The following is a 19,602-nucleotide window of genomic DNA, read 5'->3' as shown; positions in this document are numbered from 1 at the left end:
ATTTAAAATTGAGTTCTTTCCTTCTTCCTGTTTCAAATTTAAGAGAAATGGTGGGAAGAGAGTACATTATAGAAAACATCAGCACAGCCTCTATATCATAGTAAGGGTCTTAGGAGCTTATTTAGTTGATGGATTTTCATGATAAAATTATGCTAATACTTCACCAACAGAGAATACATGTAGGAAGTATTTTGCTTCCATCTAAGAATGTATAATACAGTAAGAACCTCAAAAGAAAACTAGAAATAAGAGTTGAAGGCACTGCTTAACCAGAGGATGGACTGCTCAGCTAAGCGCTCTTCCATTTATAGCCATAAACCCTGACAAGAGGAGGCAAAGCAAAGATTCTGATCAACAACACTGAATCCCAAGAGCTGAAAAGTAGGCTGAGGAGAGCTGACAGCTCTAAGAATGAGAATTACCTTGTACCCTGGTTTTCCTCAGAGAATTAAGAGATGATCCATTTTTTAAAACTCCCAAGACTAGAGCTGGAACAGTTTATTCCTGCCTTCTAATATGAAGGCTGTATTATTCCTTCATATTTGTTATCGTAAATGATACAAGGCAGAGGCTTGATCAGAGTCTGAGAACATGATCAAGAATCTGACAGTATGTGGCTACATCAAAGAAACTACTCAGCACCCCATGGACTACCACAGGGCTCCATCTGTGCACTCAGCTGTCAGGTCAGGATTTTAGATCAAAATCCCACCATTTAAATGAGCTTACACCTGTGATGTAAGATCAAAATCTGAGGACAAAGCATGGGCCATTTATTTGCTTTTATTTTTATTACTATATTGTGCATTGCCAGCAAGCACTTCTTGCATATTCTAAACATAAATTGTAATTTTCCCTTCTAGAGAAAGAGCAGTGGTTTTTGTCAAAGAATTTTAGCTGGAGTTATGGATGAGAACAATAGCAAGAAAAAAGTAAATGTGATCAAGGTGTGGGGATTTCTTTCTGTATTTCTTTTAAATATGAGTACAATATAGCAAAAGTCACAGTTACAATCTACCCAAGCTACTATATCTTGTTGGTTTTTTGAACCAACACTGATAATTCTACACAGCACTCTCAGAGTTCTTCTGTTCATCCAAATGGAACCCTATTGTCTGTTGTAAACACATCTCCAAACCTAGTTTGGCTTGGGTTGTACATTTTCCCGAAAACCTTCAGATCCATTTCAGTTTGTGTCTTGAAAAACTTCTCATAAGAACATAATTTTTTCCAGACAAAAAACCCCAATTCTTTAACTTATATTGCCATACTTCTGTTGTGCATTTTCTGCATGCCTTGGGGCTGGTAGTTGAACATGTATGTTTGTGGCTACATATACTTCAGGAAATTTGCAAGCAGAAAAGCTGAATTAATTCTGATGCCATTTTACAGCTTCATTTTCTACTCTCCTGGGGGTTTTTATGTATAGTTCAATTATCACTTCACATGAACAAGGACATTTTCAAAAGGCACAGCTGGCTTCTGATGTCCACTAACTTGCAGTGGGAGTTAAAAGCCAGACATCAATAGGTTCTATCTCACTTTTCTGTTTTAATGTTGTTTGCTTCCCTTTCTTCCCCTTCTCCCTTGACTTTCCCTCTTGTGCATTATGAAGAACAAAGAAAATGCTGAGAAAACAGTGAAAACTAAAATCACGCCGTCCCTCAGCTTCCCCTTCAGACTCCTTTCCCTAGGTTCTGTGGTTTATCTCAGTGTACTGTGACAGATCTTGAGATAAGACTTTTCCTTCTTGGAACCTGGCTGTGGCTAATTCTGGTGCAAGACAATGTAAATCTACCACAAATCATTAGTTCCAAAGAAATTAAGTGATTATTTCAACATTGACTTCAGCTTTTTTATTCTTTATATTAGCCTTGTATTCTTTATATCAATTACTTACCTTTTTCCTGAAAAAAATGTCATGAGTTCTGTGAGGAAACTAATTGAATCCTGCGTATGGCATTCATGCATATGTGTACACTTCACTATAGTAACCAGTAATAGTTCAGCTATGATCATGATCAGCATGGATGCTAAACTATTAAACAGGTTCCTGTTCATAAAGTGTTTTTTATTCAATTACATTTAAATTGCTATGAACTGGAATAAACATGGTTCAGTGATGCAAAAATCACAGGAGTTTTCAAAGCTGTTATTTTCTTTGTCTGATTTTTACACTTCACATAATGGCACCCTTGGATCTCATAACTAATCTGTCATACTTTGAATTACTGCTTATTCACAACTTTACTATCACATCAGATATATTACTATTCCTTCTCCCTGAATTTAGGATGCAATGATAACACTGAATTGAAATATCATTGCACTGCAGCTAGCATAATGATTACAGAAAAAGTCACATCTGCTTCCAAGTTCATAGATCATATAAAGTGAGAAGGAAGAACTATGCATGAGAGAAACTCTTCTGGTCATTTGTACATGTCTTACCCTTCTCATTAATCAATGTGTCAGGCACAGTATGAAAGAATGCTAATTATATTAATCAAAAGTGTTTTATAAATAGGATATATTCTACGTATGTATTACTAAACTAAACTCTTGTCACACATATCATATTGATATCATAAGAATGTTTATATATGTGTGTATATACAAATACATATATCTATGTATGTATGTATCTGTGTGTACATTGTATCATAAAGTATGTTATCTCATATTTTGCTACTAAGATGAGAGGAAAAGACAGACATTTATGTTAACAGTTGAAACAGCACCCAAGCCCCTTTATTTATATGGCCTCATAAGAACTTTGGAATCCAGACTTGTTACTTTGCTTGTTTTGTAAACTGAAGACTGTCAGCTTTATCTGGTACAGTGTGGCCTGGAAACGCCAAACCTTACTAAGTAGCAGTGCCACAATAGCCTGGTTTAATCCTGTGTCTTTTAACCACAGACTGATTTGTATCTGTTAGTATTTACAGAACTGGAAAAAAATAAAAATCATGCTTATCATGAAAAAGCACATAAACAGCACTAATGTTTAGAATGGATTATATTCTATGTCTCATTGTATGAACATGTAGCAAACAAGCATTTTAACTGGATATATATATTGCAAAGATATATTTCAAATCCATTTAAGAACACCAGCCACAGAGGCTTGCTCTCATTTCTATTATATATATATATTTTACAGAAAACAGAATTGTTCTGAGCATACTTTCAGTACTTACCACTATGTTGTATTTTTGAGAAAGCTTCAGAATTCCCCCATAGGAGGCTGCATGATGTCATTTTAGTTGCAGCAGAAGTTTTTCCTGTTAGGAAGAAATATATAGTGCTCTTCAGTAAATGAAGAAAAAAATTGCATGATTATGAGTCACAAATGGTGAAAAAAATGCTACTTATTAAATCACCTGTAATGCTGTCATCCAAGATAAAAAATATGAAAAATCATAATACTGGTACCTGGAGAATAAATACATTGATCATAGTATATGAAAATTATTAGCAATATCTTTTCTTTGCCGACTGATCCCTGCTACAAAAACAGAATTGTCTTTATACCTATATACCACAAAAGTTTACATTCTGGGGAAAATATCTAATGCAAGTTCTTCAAAGAAGAAAATAAAAATTACCACAAACCCCTTGGATTTAAAATATTGCTGTAAACATATAGTATACATATTCAAATCTAAAATATAACAATTCAGATATTCAAATATATCCAAATAGAATATTAAAATATTTTTAAATCCATCTAACTATTATTTATTCTTTCCTATGGGTAATTCAAAACTATAGCTTATACTTCAAATGACATTTCAATGGACAAACTATTTACCAATAGTCTATCCTTTTTAGATAGATACCAATATTTACCAACCGTATCTTCTGTCAGGACTTTCTTGAGACACTGCAATTTAAAACTCAGTACTTAATATTGTTAATAAAGTTCTTTTAGGCAATTTGCATAGGCGCCAAGACTGCATTAGCTGAAGTATTTCTCTTCCCTAAAAGGTCAGCAGAGTTGATTTTATGGCATTTATAGCTGTCCACATTTTGCAGGGAAAATTCATGCATTGCTTGTATTTTTTTTTTTTTTTTTTGGTATCTCTTAAAGTACCAAGGCACTTAAGATCATTAATTCTTGTTTTCATTAAGTTGATCAACATGGAGAAGCACTTTGTGTGAAAAATACTGTTAGAAAACAAATTAGATGTTAGAAAACAAATTAGATGAGCAAGGGTGAGGCTATCAAAAATTCCTATTAGCTTGCTAATACGTCAAGCAAACTTACAATTTCTGAAAAATCACACAAGGCATTTGGCCACAATGCAGTGTCTATTAACACTGTAGAAACACTTCTGCAATATGCTAACAAATATATTCCACAAACTTCTATTGCTTTCGGGGTCCACCTGCATGTTATTCATCAGCAGGAACAGACATGACTTCCAGATAACTGATAAGTATGGACTATCACCACAAACAATGTATTTTATTTCAAGAAATAAATTAGTTTTTTGCAATAAAAATCCTAAGGATCACAGCACTGAGTTTCCATCTGTTATTTCAGAAAACTTTCTCATATCACTTAAAGAAAAATAATCAGATTTTAGACTTCACTTTTGACCAAAATTAATGGTGTAAATGAAATCAGGCTTTAACACTTACTTGCTAGTAGCAGATTATGCAATCTTAATCAGACTGAATAACTCCCTCTCATGAATGTTTTGCTCACTACAGCCAAACCACTCCCTGTAAGTGCAATTCATTGTAACAGCTGCAAACACAGGCCTCAATTCTGCGTAAAGACGGTAGTTATCTTTACAAATTGCAAATAAATACCAGTGCATGGCTATCTGAATATACACGTGAAAAGGAAAAATTCATGAATAGGGATGCGAAGTGAAATTCCTTTGAACAAGGAACGTGTGAAACACTCCAGCTAAACTGTTAACGTGTCCATCTGGACACTTGCTGCAAGGGAAGCCTGGCAACACTGCAACTTCTCATACACACCCATTGAGGAATCAGATGTTGAAGTTTAGGGCAATCTTTATTCCAACATACGGTAATGTCTTAAATCTCTCCACAAAACAGTGACACTTTTACTGGAGATTTCACTGCTCATGTAGACTTTGACAGCCATTCCAATTCTCCAACAGTAGTAGGTGATTAAACCTAGGATATAAGAAATAAGGAAGGATTTAAGGAATAGCTGGACAGTGAAAATCCACTAAACCTAACACAGCTTCCCTTCTCAGTTATTTTAAACTTGCGTATTTTTTATTCTAGCATCCTTTATAGCTTAATCCCTGCTACAGGAAGAGAACAAAACTCATCTCAGCTTTACTGGTAAACACAGGGACTGCATTTCCTATCTTTCCATAGCACCAAAATATCCTTCAGCTTTAAAGCAGAAGAATGAATGAAGTGCGATTTGTGAACTAGGTGTTCCAGGTTTACCTTTGTACCTATTTTCATCCTTTTCATCTTCAGTTTGTCTTACAGATCTTCTAATTGTCCTTGCCAGACTGATCTTAATTGTAGACAACTAGATTATAATTTAGACTTTATACATTCTAGTAAACCACACTGTTCTCTCTTGTCCATTTACAGATCATGCTTAGACTTTACCTCTATAATATGCAATTGCTCTCAAAAAACCAACAGCAAATACTGCACTTCCTTTGTATCAGAAAGTATTGTCACACTTGTTACAAGACTGGTAGTCAAATTCTAAGACAAAATATAGATGTCATCTAGATATATTTTTCTTTCTTAAAGTGCCTTTTATCACCACATTTGTAACAACTTATTTCCTCATAATTATAATTTTTTAATAAAAATATTAAGGGAATCTGGCAGTCCTTCTAACCATATTTTCTTGAAGTCTGTTTTTTCTCACCAGTCCACAGACTCTTAGGCAACTTAAATCTGACGGTGCTATACTTGACCCTAGTTGTACTGTTTCTCAGTTTAAGTTACTTAACTGGTTCATTTCTCAGAATTATCACAACAGCCTCTGATTTTATGTGATAGAACAACAAGCGACTAAGACTGACACTCTGTCCTTATATTTACACAGTTATCTTCGTCTTTACCTGAGAAATAAAATCTCTGTCTCGTAAAAATTTTGTTTTGTTTTGAACATGATCACCCTATATCTCCAACTATCACCAAAACCTCTGACAGCTCTTGGGAATACCCAGATATAGGCTATAAATATTAATTTGTTCTTTAATACTCAATTTTATTCTTCACAATGACTGAACTATTGTAATTAACTTCAGTTTGAGCAGTTTCATGAAGTCTCTCTGAAAAAATGTACCCTTTTAAATGCAATCTTAACATGTTTAAATACATCTTTCAATCTCTCCCTTTTACAGTGTTTACATACTTTTCCTGATTGATTCAATTTCATATCAAGTTCTTTCTTTTGAAGACATTAAAAATAAGCTCTCCCCACTGCTAAATTCAAGAATTTCATACATAGTGATACATTCCATAGCAATGAAGTTTTCAAATTTTTGGAACTATAACTAGAAAATCACTGACTAAAGAATGGATAAACGCATCTGGAAAGTTCTGTGATGCTCTTTCAGTATCAATAGTCCGGAAGCAAGAATATCAGATAAGCAGATGATGCTATTTCAACTGTTTCTTGCATGGACAGTTTGCGAGGAGTAAATTGTTCAGAAGAGGAAAGACAGCTACAGGTAGATCTCACAGCAGGAAATGGTCACAGACCAGCTAGAGGAGTATCAGAAATATGCAAATGAAATCAACTTTTTCTCCAATTGAGGTATTTGAAAGCTAAATAACTAAATCTGTCCTCAGGCTTGCTTTGTATTTAGGGGAAAAAAATAGGCATCCCAAACAATAGATGGCTTATTTATCTCCATGAGTCAATGAGTGTAGGATAAAGTAAGCAAACAAGCGACCCACTCTTCACATATACCAAGGTAATGCTGACTTACAGCTATCTAAGAAATGAGTGGTGGAATCTTATTTTCTTTACTGAAAACAAATGTAAGTAAGTAGCAAATAATGCAATGGCAGTGAAATGTAACTTCTCCTTTGGTAAATGTGCAGTAACTTTCTCTTCGCCTACAGAGAGGAAATACATCAACAAGAAAAACCTCCCAGTTTGGGGACCCATTTTTCACTTTAATCAAAAGCAGCACACCAGCAGAAGACAGGAAGCCTCTCATCCACGCTCACTCTCTAAATGTATATATTCCGAGTTGTATTCCTTGTCTTCAAGCAGATCAGAAAGATCTGGTGGAATGTGTTGCTTCTCTCTCCCTCTGGCATAGTAGTTTCCTTATGGTTCTCTGCTCATCTCATTCTGCTTTAAATAGTTAAACCTACAAGCCTATCTGTGTCTTTGGTCGTGAATCCTGCCTGTTCCATAAGGATCCCCTTGTGGTAGCATACTCAGAGAAGGCAGGAAAAAGACTGACACTCCTCTGAAGTCAGAAGTGAGGGACTGTCTCCTCAGCCACAAGCAACTAGAATATCCCACAGAACAGGTGTGTGGCTTCAGAGAGAAAGTACAAGAAAAACAAAGAATCAGAATGTATGAATCTGTGGCAAAGTGTACAGACTATCAGGGACCAGAGATGAACAGAGAAAGCAGGCAGAACGGCCTAAAACAAATAACAACCAGAGACTGCTCTTTACGGAAAATGGGCTGCTACCAAACATAAAACACAACTGCAGCAGCAGCAGAACAGTAACACAGAAACAGAGGCTGAGGCCATTTCCACAGGATGCAGACCAGGAGGGGGAATAAAGCTGTTTGTAAGGCACAATGGCAGATAGGAACAAGTGATGTGAATTTGCAGAGCTCCCTATTTTTTCAAAAAAGTACTAACATTTCTTGAAAAATCTTCTTGCCTTCAAAAGTATTTAGATACAAATCTTTGGTAGTAAGACTGGCAAAACACAGGTTCATGTCTCATGTTGACTACATCAGAATCACCACAAACTACCTATCAAGACAAAGATATCACATGTGATACAGCAGATAAAACACATTAAAAACTCATCAGAAGAATGAATGATGCTAAATATTTGAATAGCATATAATATATGTTCCATTAGAAAATTTGACGATTTTTGCAACACCAACAAATGGAAATCTAGATGAAGAAAGGATCACAATATCAGTGCAATGAGGTTCCAGACAAACCTAATAATTAATACTACAGGTCCAAAACCTGAAAAGCTCCAGAAGAAAAAAAATATGCTGAGGGGAAAAAAACCCAAAACCCTAAACCAAAACAAACCCAAACCACAACAAGCAAGCTGGAAACACAGATGTTAGACTCAGTTTGATTCAAAACAAAACACAATAAATCTTCTGAAGAATTTGCAAACTGCTATGAGAAGTCAGGAAGAATTAAACTCAGGAAGACTGAGCCCAAAACAGCAACACAAAGAGATATGCTGCTGATGCAGAAGAGAGTGATTTGCAGTGTTAAGAAATTCTGAATGGTAAATGGAACAATAAATCCCCTTAGGGGAACTCTAGGCCAGCAAGTAACAATGCCAAAAAAGCATGTAGAATAAGACATAGTAAACCCAAAGGACATAAGAAACGCTAAGTCTGAGGTCAAAGAGAAGGGAAGAGAGTGCCAGTCCTATGTCAAAAAAAACCCCGATTCTTAAGTCAAGGGTAAAAGAAAGGTCAAGCCTGAGATTAAGGAGGAGGAGGAAAAGGAGGACAAGATACAGCTAAAGGAGAAAGACAGCAAAAATGGGAGAGGAAAAGACCAAACTGAATTAAAAAAAAAAAAAAAAAAAAAAAAAGATTAAGGACAAACCTGAAGTCAAAGGAATAGAATCCAAAGAGAGCTTCAAGACCATGCTGAGACATACTGAAATTAAAGATCAGTTGGAACAGCAAGAGCTCCACATAATAACCCTCAAGCCTGTCAAGTTACAGCATTCAGAGACTGTAGATGGGGAATCAGATGTATAGAAGACAGAATAATCCACCCAGTGGCATGAAGTTCAGATCATCTGTTCAATCCTCACTTGAAGTGTATAGTTAAGTCTCCTTGGGCCTTTTAATATTATTCCTGTGTTTCTGAAACTAACAGCAAGAAATGTACAAAAAGGCACTTAGGCAGCTATTACAGCAAGGCTCTCGCTATGCTTGAGGTAATGTTGACTATCTGTGTCACTTCCAAGTTATTACTAGTAAAGCAATTATCCTTGATAAAATCATATATGCTCCTCTGTGCACGAGCAAGCTCTGACAAATATATCTGCCATTCTCCCATATGATTTATTTTTTTTTAAGAACCTACGTAACTCAGGATTAAATTATCTTAAAATTTTCATAGCCAGAAAGACTGGAACGGCTGAAAAATCATTCAGTGAAAATGCAGAAATCAAAGCGCGCTCTTAAGTGAAAAAGTATTTATCTTTACACAAAGGATGTGTCAGATACTATCGTTAGTTAATGCACGGTTAAATATAAGCCTCTGAGCTCTTTTTCACACACCTTCCCCCCAAAAATGCAGTGTAAAGAGAGAGGAATTGCAATCCCAGCCATCAGACTGAAAGCAGATCAGAATCTATCTAAATTTAGGTCTTTGCCTATCTAGCTGCATAAATTTCCATTTCTACACTATCTAAACATCTTTCCCATGGACAGGACTTACACAGGCAGGCTATTCCCCTACAGTGTCGACAAAACTGAGAAGTTTCCAGGGATACAAGGCAGAGGGCCTCAACTGATGGTAACATCACCAGAAGTTCTGAGACTTCCTTCTTTTGAAAACTGAGCTCTTACTCGTTTTCACCTTCATGGTGTTTCCCAGGTCTCCAGAATGAAATTAAAATGAAAACATAGAATGCAACCCACCTATATTGTATCTCCAAAACAAATATCCACAGAAAATCTTTCAGCCTAGCATGTTCCCAAGGGCGTCACAAGCCCTACCTGCCCCTGCCCAGCCCCCCCGGGGCTCCCCCACCCTGCCCAGGGCCCAGGGCCCCCTGCCACCCCCCGGCCATCAGCCCCTGCCCCAGCGAGGCCGCAGCAGGGCCGGTCTCCAGCTCCCCCAGCCCGGCCCTGCCCGGCCATGGCCCCTGCCGAGCCGGGCCCACCCGCGGGCCCACGCCCCGGCCTCGGCCCGGCCCCGGCCCCAGGGAGGTGCCCGATGCCCGGGGCTGGGGCTGCCCCGGTGCCCCCGGCTGCTCCTGGCTGGGGCCTACGGGCCCTACCCTGATCCACTGTGGGGAGCCTCCAATGCTCTTGGCCCCTGTGATGCCATGACACAAAGTTACCAAGTTCAGAATTGCAAGTGAACTGCCCACGCAGCAAATTAATCCAACTCTAACCAGACCCTTGGTGAGAGATACATGAGGATCACAACCGTCTCGCGGCAGCTGTCATTCCCCCCACCCCCCACCCCAGTTACAGAACCACCACAATCTACGTCTCCTAAGCCTGTGACATGTCTTTCCCCAGCCACATTCATAGAAACTATGTGGATTAAAAGGAAACAAACATGTAAACAAGGAAAATCCCACGCCAAACACTGCAGCGGAATAAACTCATAGGATCAGTCAAGAATGCAAACAACTAGGTACCACTGAATTTTTTTATGACATTCCTCTACTACTGAAACTTTTCCTGTTTCTCGACCCAGACTAAGTGCTCCAAGATATACATAAGCATTAAATTGCTTAACTACAATGAGTACTCAAAATTACAGACTCCACAGAGACATGAATCTTACTGCTGCCTCTAAGCCCCCTTCTCTGGAGAAGCTCTCAGGGTTTTTTTTGTTATAGCCTATCTTTATGTTTTTTTACATGTCTGAGCGGCCTGCTTTGCACCTGTACCTGCTACAGAGGTGCTGCCTGTCAGATTGTGGAATTGATACGTTAATTATGTTGTAAAGGGGTTGTATCTACATTTCCTAAGGAGGTAATGCTAAGAACACTTTTTGCTATCAAGTGTTCAGTGTAAAATTTGCTGCTTTGGTTTCAGTCTCTTAGGAGATGGTCTTCTGCATCCAGAACCTCATGATTTTTTCCAAGTATATCTGTTAGTAAAATGAATGATGTTAAGTCTCTTTACAAACCTTGCTAAGCATTGAGATTACCTAACTGAAATTTTAACACAAGAACTTGTCTTAAAACTGAACAATCAAAAATTACATAAAATAAAAACGGTTTCCATTCCAGTGGAATGCATCATATAAAGAAGGTGCAATGAAGTTACTGGTTCCATCTCTCTGCATTTTGCATTAAATCATCAGGTGAAAATAAATGTCTCAGACTGCAATAAATATACAGAGGTGGCTATCACTGCACTATAGCCTCAGATCATTTAGGCATAAATCCCTTTCATTTACCTTGAAATTTTATCTCCTTCCCTATCACTTGCCCCTTCTCCTTCCAAAAGGTATTTAATTATTTATTTATTCTAAGTGGCTTTTACTTGTGTAGAGATTATCACCACAAACTAGGGGCAGACATAATCACATCCTACATAGGTCTATGGACTAAAACTTACCCAATTTAAATGGCAAGGGATGTGTTTTTCCAGCCTCCTTACTTGTCTTAAAATGATTGGTGAATAAGAACACACAATATTATCACAAAAATAACTTGTGAGGGGGTTGGGGAGTACAGAGCAACAAATCCAAAGTACAACAGCAATCTGTTCACAGATTTCACAGAATCATCTTAGCAGTCTTCAAAAACAACCAGTGTGGCTAGAATCATTCAAGTATTGATTAAATAGATTTCTCTAGACATCTTTTCTTAATTCAAAACTTAAGGTGATGAAGGAACTAATTCCAGAATTCATTTCCAGGCACATGGAGGACAAGGCACTCATCAGGAGCAGTCAGCATGGATTCACCAACAGCAAGTCATGCTTGATCAACTTGATAAACTATGATGAAACAACTGGCTTGGTAGATGAGGGGACAGCAGCGGATATTGTCCACCTGGACTTTATTAAGGATTTAACACTCTTTCCCTAAGATCCTTATAGAGAAGCTGATGATACCTGGGCTGGATGAGCAGACAAAGGCTTGGGGGGATCTTATTAATGTTTATAACTAACTGAAGGGAGGATGCAAAGACCACAGGGCCAGGCTTTTCTGAGTGATACCCCGTAACAGGACCAGAGGCAAAGCACAAAACCTGAAACACATGAGGTTCCCTCTGAACAACAGCAAACACATTTTTACTGTGAGGGTGACCAAGCACTGGCACAGGTTGCTCTGAGAGGTTGTAGTCTCTGTCCTTGGACATACTCAAATGTTGTCTGGACATAATTCTGGGCAACTAGATGTAGGTGTCCCTGCTTAAGCAGAGGGGTCGGACCAAATGACCTCCAGTGGTCCCTTCCAACATCAATCAGTCATTCACTCTGTGCTTCAGTGATCTGTGAATATATGTACCTTTTTCAAGGAAGAAAGAACATGCCATCAAAATGAGTCTTGCCTGACTCAGAGAAGCCAGACTCCTGTTCTGAAGGCTATAGCAGATGTTCAGTGTTTGGTTATGTCTAATTCATGCCAGTGAATCTCTTCATCAATTACTCAGATCATTATTTCTCCTTATAGAGGAGCATCATTTGGTATTAGCAACTGAAGACCAGCTTGAACTATAATCTCCCACATCTCAAGTGACTATCTTTGTCAAAACTGAGCAAAAGCCTGATTCAAGACAATTAGAACAGGGATTGCTACAGTCTTGTATCTCAGGGGTTGTTCTGTCCTCAAAAAAGACAAGGGAAGAAACATATTGTAACTCTTTCCTGCTTGATTTATATCATCATGCCACCTGCTTACCAACAGAGTCGCAGAGTCAGAACAAGGGGAAAGAAACAGCTCAATCTTCTTCCAACACTACAAAGACCTCAATGACATGAAATGGGGTGTAGGTGCCCTTACACATCTTTTAGCCTCCCTGGCAAGAAGACAAAAGCACTTAAGTCTCTATCCAGCAAACATAGCCTTGTGGGTAAGCACACACATTTAAAACCCATAAGACTGGGTTTTACATGACTATTTTGCAGCTTAATGGCTCTGTCTCTACTACCTTCCCCTAGGCCTCCTTCCTACAGTTGTCTAAATCACAAGGCCTCCCAGTAAAATCATAGTTCATTTCCTTTTTATGTATGTGGTCAACAGATAAAATAACTAAGTAGGAGTAAACACAAAGAGAGGAGTAAAAGGAACTACAGAGCAATTCCAGGTCATGCTTCAACCCGTCCATAGCCCTGTCTGCCTCAATTGTTCCAAATCCTACCCCAGCCTGCAGTCTGAATACAGCCAGAATTTACTTTGGTAACAAAAAGCAACAACTGCAAATTACAGAGAATTTATATCTAACATTCCCATTTATTTTCCTTCAAGTTCAATGAAGAGAAAAAAGTCTTTTGCTGGAAACCTTTTTTCCCCTCATTAAATTCTATTCTGGCTTATATGGGCTGTACTTGAAACGATCAGTTTTCCCCTTCTCTCGTTATCTGTTTTTAGGAAAGTTTTGGCCGTTTACCAAAGTCATAGTATATAAAAAAGCAAATATTTTAAAATGTGTATCCTTTTTTACAGCCAAAATGTGACATAACAGCAATGATGGCAGCTGCTACCAGCATTACTACTATATTGGGAGTGCATGAGGAGACTAAAAAAGAAAGGATCCTGTCTGGACAGGAACCTCATGATCAACACCATTATCTGACCTCAAGAAGCAAATGAGGCAGAGACAGGGAGTGAGCTCCATGTTTTGAGACAGAAAAGTAAACTAGGTTCCCTCTACAATCAGGACATGGCACCTGCAGCCCAACCTCCCTCTTCATTACCAGGTTACTCTACTGTCAGCTAAGCAATATGAATTCCTGTAGCTCAAGTGACAACAGGCCATGATGAGTCTTGAAAGTTTGATTTTAAGGTTTTTTGCAGAAGGTGTGGTAAATGTTGTACTTAATATCATATGGGGTTTGGTTTTCTTCTCCTTTCCTATAACTTACAATATTCTGTGAAGACCATACAAAAAGGCAACAGAAAAAAAAAGTCATGAAGTTGAAAGGATGTTATTAATTTTTGCAGTTTTGAATTCAAATGCTAAACTGAATTAACCAAAGCAATCTTAATTTGATCCCCTTATGATTCAATGATACTAAAGGATATAATTTGAAATTAAATTACGTGGCTTTTTTAACTTAATATTCTGGATGCACAAACTGGTTTTCCTAAGCAACCTTAAATGTGCTACATTTTAACTTCTGAGTTTTTTACCTTTTTCTTCTGAATTATGCTTGCAGACTAATATAAGATGAAAACCAAAGCATATCACCATTCAACTCATTATTGCCATTTGCTATACATCTTCTACAGTGCAAATTATTATTCCTCTCTCACCTAACCTTCTTAAATTGCTGGATGTGCTAGACACACACACACAAATAGTTTACTATATGTCTATCAATCTTCTGAACATATACAATGGTGTGATAGCTTTTAAATATTATTTTGTCTTTAAAAACTAATGTCTCCCTGCCTATACTTATATATACTCCCTACATATGCCATCTATGCTATCTATACTTTTACACCCACTTATATTTTCTTATTGTAGCAAACTAATTCACAGGTTCCTTAAACAAATCTTAGAAAAGTAACCACTGAGGCAAGAATTTAAGAGAACTCTGTGTGCCTTCCTTGCATGTAATGACTTCAAACCATATATAACAAGTGAGAATGTGGCCCTAAAGCCTTTTAATAAGTTTGACGTATTCAAAAGATATCTGTGCAGAAAGCTGTGTTGAATGAACCACATAGAGGATGTTAGATAGTGGTTAATAGTGATGATAGATTCCTGGAACACCCACAAAAAAGCATGAACTCCTGGCATTGGATTATCTCAGTCCTCAGCTACTCAACCACTCCGTGTACTGAGTCTATTAGATTTAGAATTCTCCAAAATTAGCAGCAGACAGTGTAGAATAATTAATTGAACAAGCTAGTAACAAACACAGTAATAATAAAAGCCCTTAACTTTCCCCAGGGCAGAAAATCAATATGTTGGTAAATTTATTTAAACCATTACATGAACTGAGTACGTTGCCTAAAACGTTTCCAGTATCTTGGAATATTTGTTGAAGATTCTAAAGCTTCCCAAAAGTCTAATAAATCCTCTCTTGTCTCCCATCAGAGCGAGAAATGAAAAGATTTCTCACACTGTAGGGCTATATATTTTAAGTAATTTTTCTGTATTTAGAACATTCTGTTTTCAGCTAGACTTTCCTTGCTCAAGACTGTCAGTCATCTTTAGGTCACCTGCCTGCAATAGCAACAGGTTATATCATATGCTGTTGATTAGAGGTCATAACAAGAAAAAAAAAAATATATGATTGTCACGAGTCCAATATCTTCACTCTCTTTCCACTTACCTGGTTGAGAAACCAATTGCTTTTCTCTGCCTTGCTGTTACTTGGAAGAACAGAAATAATCAGGAGTGAATGAGTTATAAATATGTTGGCCTTTTAGTATTTTACTTCCCAAAACAGAAGAAAGGCTGCAGTTGCCTTGAGCAACAACTGAGAGATTGATCCAGAGCCCTTTGAGGTCAATAAAAGTCCTTATGAGTTCAGAAGACTGTAGAAGTTCATCCAAGTATCCATGTTTCATATTTGCTGTCTCATACTTGGCTGCAGCCTACTGGACGCTTAATTTTGGGAGGAAATTCTGACCAGACATAGGTAACTATACTCAGTGATAGCTGCTACTGGAAAATTATAAATCACACCTAAGAGCATGGTTGTGACAGCAATAACTGTCATAAGGTCTCAACTACAGCATTAGAGAGAAACATATTTTAGAAGTCTGTTGCACAAAAGCAAAACTGCTGCCATTTTGCAAACCACAAGACAAATTTTACCTCAAAAAGCTGTAAGAATTCATCATATGCCTTGAATTATATAGAGAAACAAAACTATTTGACTAAACTGGTATATCACATACTACACTGTAGTGCTGTGCAAATACAGTCCCAGAAGCTGAACATCACAGGACTTTCTGCCCAAGCAAAGCACTCAGCATGTGGAGGGCTGAACAGCACTGCTGTGTCACTGTGCTGATATGTGCTCTTCAAGTAACTTGGAGTTACGCATTGTACAGTGCTGCCAAATTTGTGTAGAAGTACTACTGAGCACAGACAGACTCCAGAAACATACATGTGCAGTCAGTATTAATATGGAGGATAAGAATAAAGTGTAAGCTCACATCAGGCAGCTAAGTCACCTGATTTTCAAAAGCTTGGAAAACCTAATACCTCACAAGACCCCTCTGGTGTCCAACCACTGCAGCAATGAAATCCTTGTCTTTCTTGAACACTGCAGACTCCAAATGCCGTGTATGTAATTTTTCAAAAAGTAATTGCCTATTTGTAGAAAAATTTCTTGCCATAGGTAAATATGCTAATGAAGATATTCTACATGCAAGCAACCATTTGAAGTTTTTTACAAACACATAAAAGCACTGCAGTTTGTTGTCATTTTTAAACAGAACTCTTAACTTTGCATTATCTTAGGGAAAAACATAATTTTTTTACTAATATTCTCTGAAGTTCAAATTGAACTTGGGATATTGGAAAAAAATCCAAACTATAGAAAACACAGGTCATATTTTTTCAAAATGAGATTTTTGTTATGTAATCGCTTTCAAATATGTAAACAGAAATTGTCACTATCTGATTATCTATGCACAAAGAAATGATATTTTTTCACTCAGGAATCCAAGCAGAATGTATGCCCTCACAAAAACAAACCTCCTTAGCTTAGCTGGTATTCAAGAGACAGATGTTCACAGTAAAAGAACGACTACAGATGGTCATTTTTCATTTTAAAATTGGAGTTTACATTTGTTTCAATTTTTTTTAAAAATCACTTATTTAAAGAAAAGAAAGCTATTCAAGATTATCAAGTAGATACATACATTCTTTTGCTTGGCAATAAAAAACACCAAACATTTAACAGAGCTGAAGAATCCATATACATATATATGTCTTTTTGTATTAGAACTTTACATTTTTTTATTTGAAAAATAATTTTTAACATGAGTTTCAATTAAGAAAATATCCAAACATGTCTAATCCTTTAGTGGGAAATACTAACTGTGGCTCTTGAATTGAGAGATCTGTGTTGCAAAAACCACTACATGAGCTATTTCCTTGATTGGCACACTTTATTAAAAATTTAAAATAGAATTGAAGTATTTGTCATTAATTAGAGTTATATAAGGTGCTCAACCATGATTATAAATAATGAAGCTAGTCTTCTACTTCCGAATTTTCATATTGTAATTCATTCATAATGCAAAGAAAAGTTTGGGGTTTAGAAAGTTCAGAATTGGCTAGAAATGGAAACTGCTGGTTTTACTGCTGCTTTTGGAAGCTTAAATTTTATGTCTTGAGTTAAAGACATTTAGCTAGGTAACTCACATGGAGATCTTCCTTCTGAAAGACCTATGAAATGTCCAGTGACTATATTGTAAATTTAGCTCTCTAAATGTAAGTCTTCTACATTGCACTTCTCTACCCCCAAAAAAATCAGCCATCTCCACTATTTTCTGCTTAGCAAAACTAGCAAAGGAGTAAGAGATGGTAGTCCGAGTACTTAAACCTCAGCCACAGTAAAACATATCTATTGTAATTATTTCCAATAGATGCTATGCCTACTATAATTTTTTTCACCCCTTTTAAATTTAGAATAATTGAAAACCCTATGAAACACCTCCACACATTTTTGCAAAAGTATGTCTCACACAGAATGTACTTGTAGGCAATAAGCATATGAAATACTTTTTCTTTCATCCATAATGATCTGCATTCATCATAACTGAGTAGTTTCTATTTTTCACATTTGACTAAACCCATTGAATGACAATGTTGGATGGAAGAATGAGGTTTCTTGACACCAATAACCCAGAACAAACTGAAAAACCTGCTGGCATGGAAAAGTTCAAAAAGGACAAGTATGCGATCATTCAGGCCTCTGGTATGTGCAGTAATAACCTCAAATTAGGGCTAGAGCCTAGACTATCAACAACATTCAAGCACATCAGACATCCAACAATCCCACACCTTAATAAGGAAAACATGTTTGAAAATGACACAAATGTTCAAACATCAAGAACTGTATTGCCATGAAAAGAGCAGACCTTTATGTTAAAAGGAGACCCTTAACTTTCTAAAACAGAGATAATGATAAAACACAATTGTAAAGGGCCTTTGCTCCAGAAATAACATGGGTGTCTCAGGCTGTAGAACAGGAAAGACCACAGCGTATAGTCTGTGGAACAACATAAACTGACCAAGATCACATTTACATACATTTATCAGGTTTCACTTGATCAAATGAATTTATTACTTACATGCATTAATCACAAATGCTTAATCATATTCTAAAGTAGACCTTAACAAACGTAAACTGCATCCTAAAGTTCTTATTTCTTCCCAAATATTGCAATGACAGCCCAGAATAATTAGTCTGCACACAACTGTCCACAGTTTGAAAACAGACCTCTGTCGTATGCAAGATAAACCATCCCACAAGGGGACTCAAGCAAGGTCTTCTCTTAAAAACTTTAGAAAAACCTTCCAGTCATCTGCATATACCTTTAATGAATCCTACTAGACAGTTAATCTAGCCAGCATATGATAGCATCTAGACTGAAGGAAGAGTAACAAATGTTTAGTTATAGTTTTTCTTAGTTGCAACCAAACCCCACTGCATTTACAAGAGATTCAGAACTATGGTATTGTTTTTCAGTGACATCTGAGCTAAACTAGTGGTATAAAAGCCTGATTTAGGATGTAAAGGGATCTGGCAGGCAGATAGAGCTCTCACTGATCTGACAGAGACATCTTTGAGAGAGATGCTCATTCACCAGCAGGGAAATCCAGAGGCTGTTCGTGTCTCATGCCAAAGTCATCTTCACTGAACCAGGTGTAGAAAAAAAATATCAGCATGAGATTTTTGTCATACAGCTCAGCACATTTGAAAATGAATTAGTTATCTAAAATTTCTCAGCCTAAAAATATAATGCATTCCTTCCTAGACATCCTAGTTTGTCTAATGTATCCAATAGATATTTGATAATTTTAAACACAGCCTTACTGAACATATATACAGTTCACAGTGGGAAACAGAGTAGCAGCCCTGCAAAGATCTTTCATCAACTAATACCAAGTGAAGCATATGGCAAAATAATGGGTGGGGTGGGGGTGGGGTGATGGTGTGAATGTTACTTTTTTTGGGGGGGTTGGTTCTTTTTGGGGGGATGGGGGTGGGGTGGGGGGTGTCCCCAGTTCTTACATCAGAACAATCCCAAATCTACACAATCACAATTCCTCAGCTTCTTCACCTTGCATCAGCCAACCTCTATTAAGTCTGAGACATTCAACCACTGGACAACTGATCTCATGATCTGAAGTAGTTACTTGGACTATTAAGGAACTTTTGTATTGCTTCAATGTATAGCTTTCTCAGGAAACAAAACTGCAGCTAGGCTTGAAAATGTATTAAAAAAGAAATCTGCTACAGTTGGAATATGTTTGGAAGACTCAATCAGTTGGTAC

At 37.2% G+C, this 19,602-nt stretch overlaps 1 protein-coding gene across 2 annotated transcripts in view; it reads right to left on the bottom strand.

The window, feature by feature from the left end:
• Positions 1-19,602, bottom strand: part of NLGN4X (neuroligin 4 X-linked) — a 188,842-nt gene that overhangs the window by 154,649 nt on the left and 14,591 nt on the right. For both annotated transcript variants that reach the window (XR_005826201.1, XM_040582805.1), the window contains exon 2: positions 3,201-3,284. The gene's annotated coding sequence lies outside the window, so the exon portion shown is untranslated. The remainder of the gene's footprint in view (positions 1-3,200; positions 3,285-19,602) is intronic.

This window comes from Falco naumanni, chromosome 2 (assembly GCF_017639655.2).
Source record: "Falco naumanni isolate bFalNau1 chromosome 2, bFalNau1.pat, whole genome shotgun sequence".
NCBI classification, from domain to species: Eukaryota; Metazoa; Chordata; class Aves; order Falconiformes; family Falconidae; genus Falco; species Falco naumanni.
Note: the sequence above shows the minus strand (reverse complement) of the source record. Positions and strands in the feature narration are given on the sequence as shown.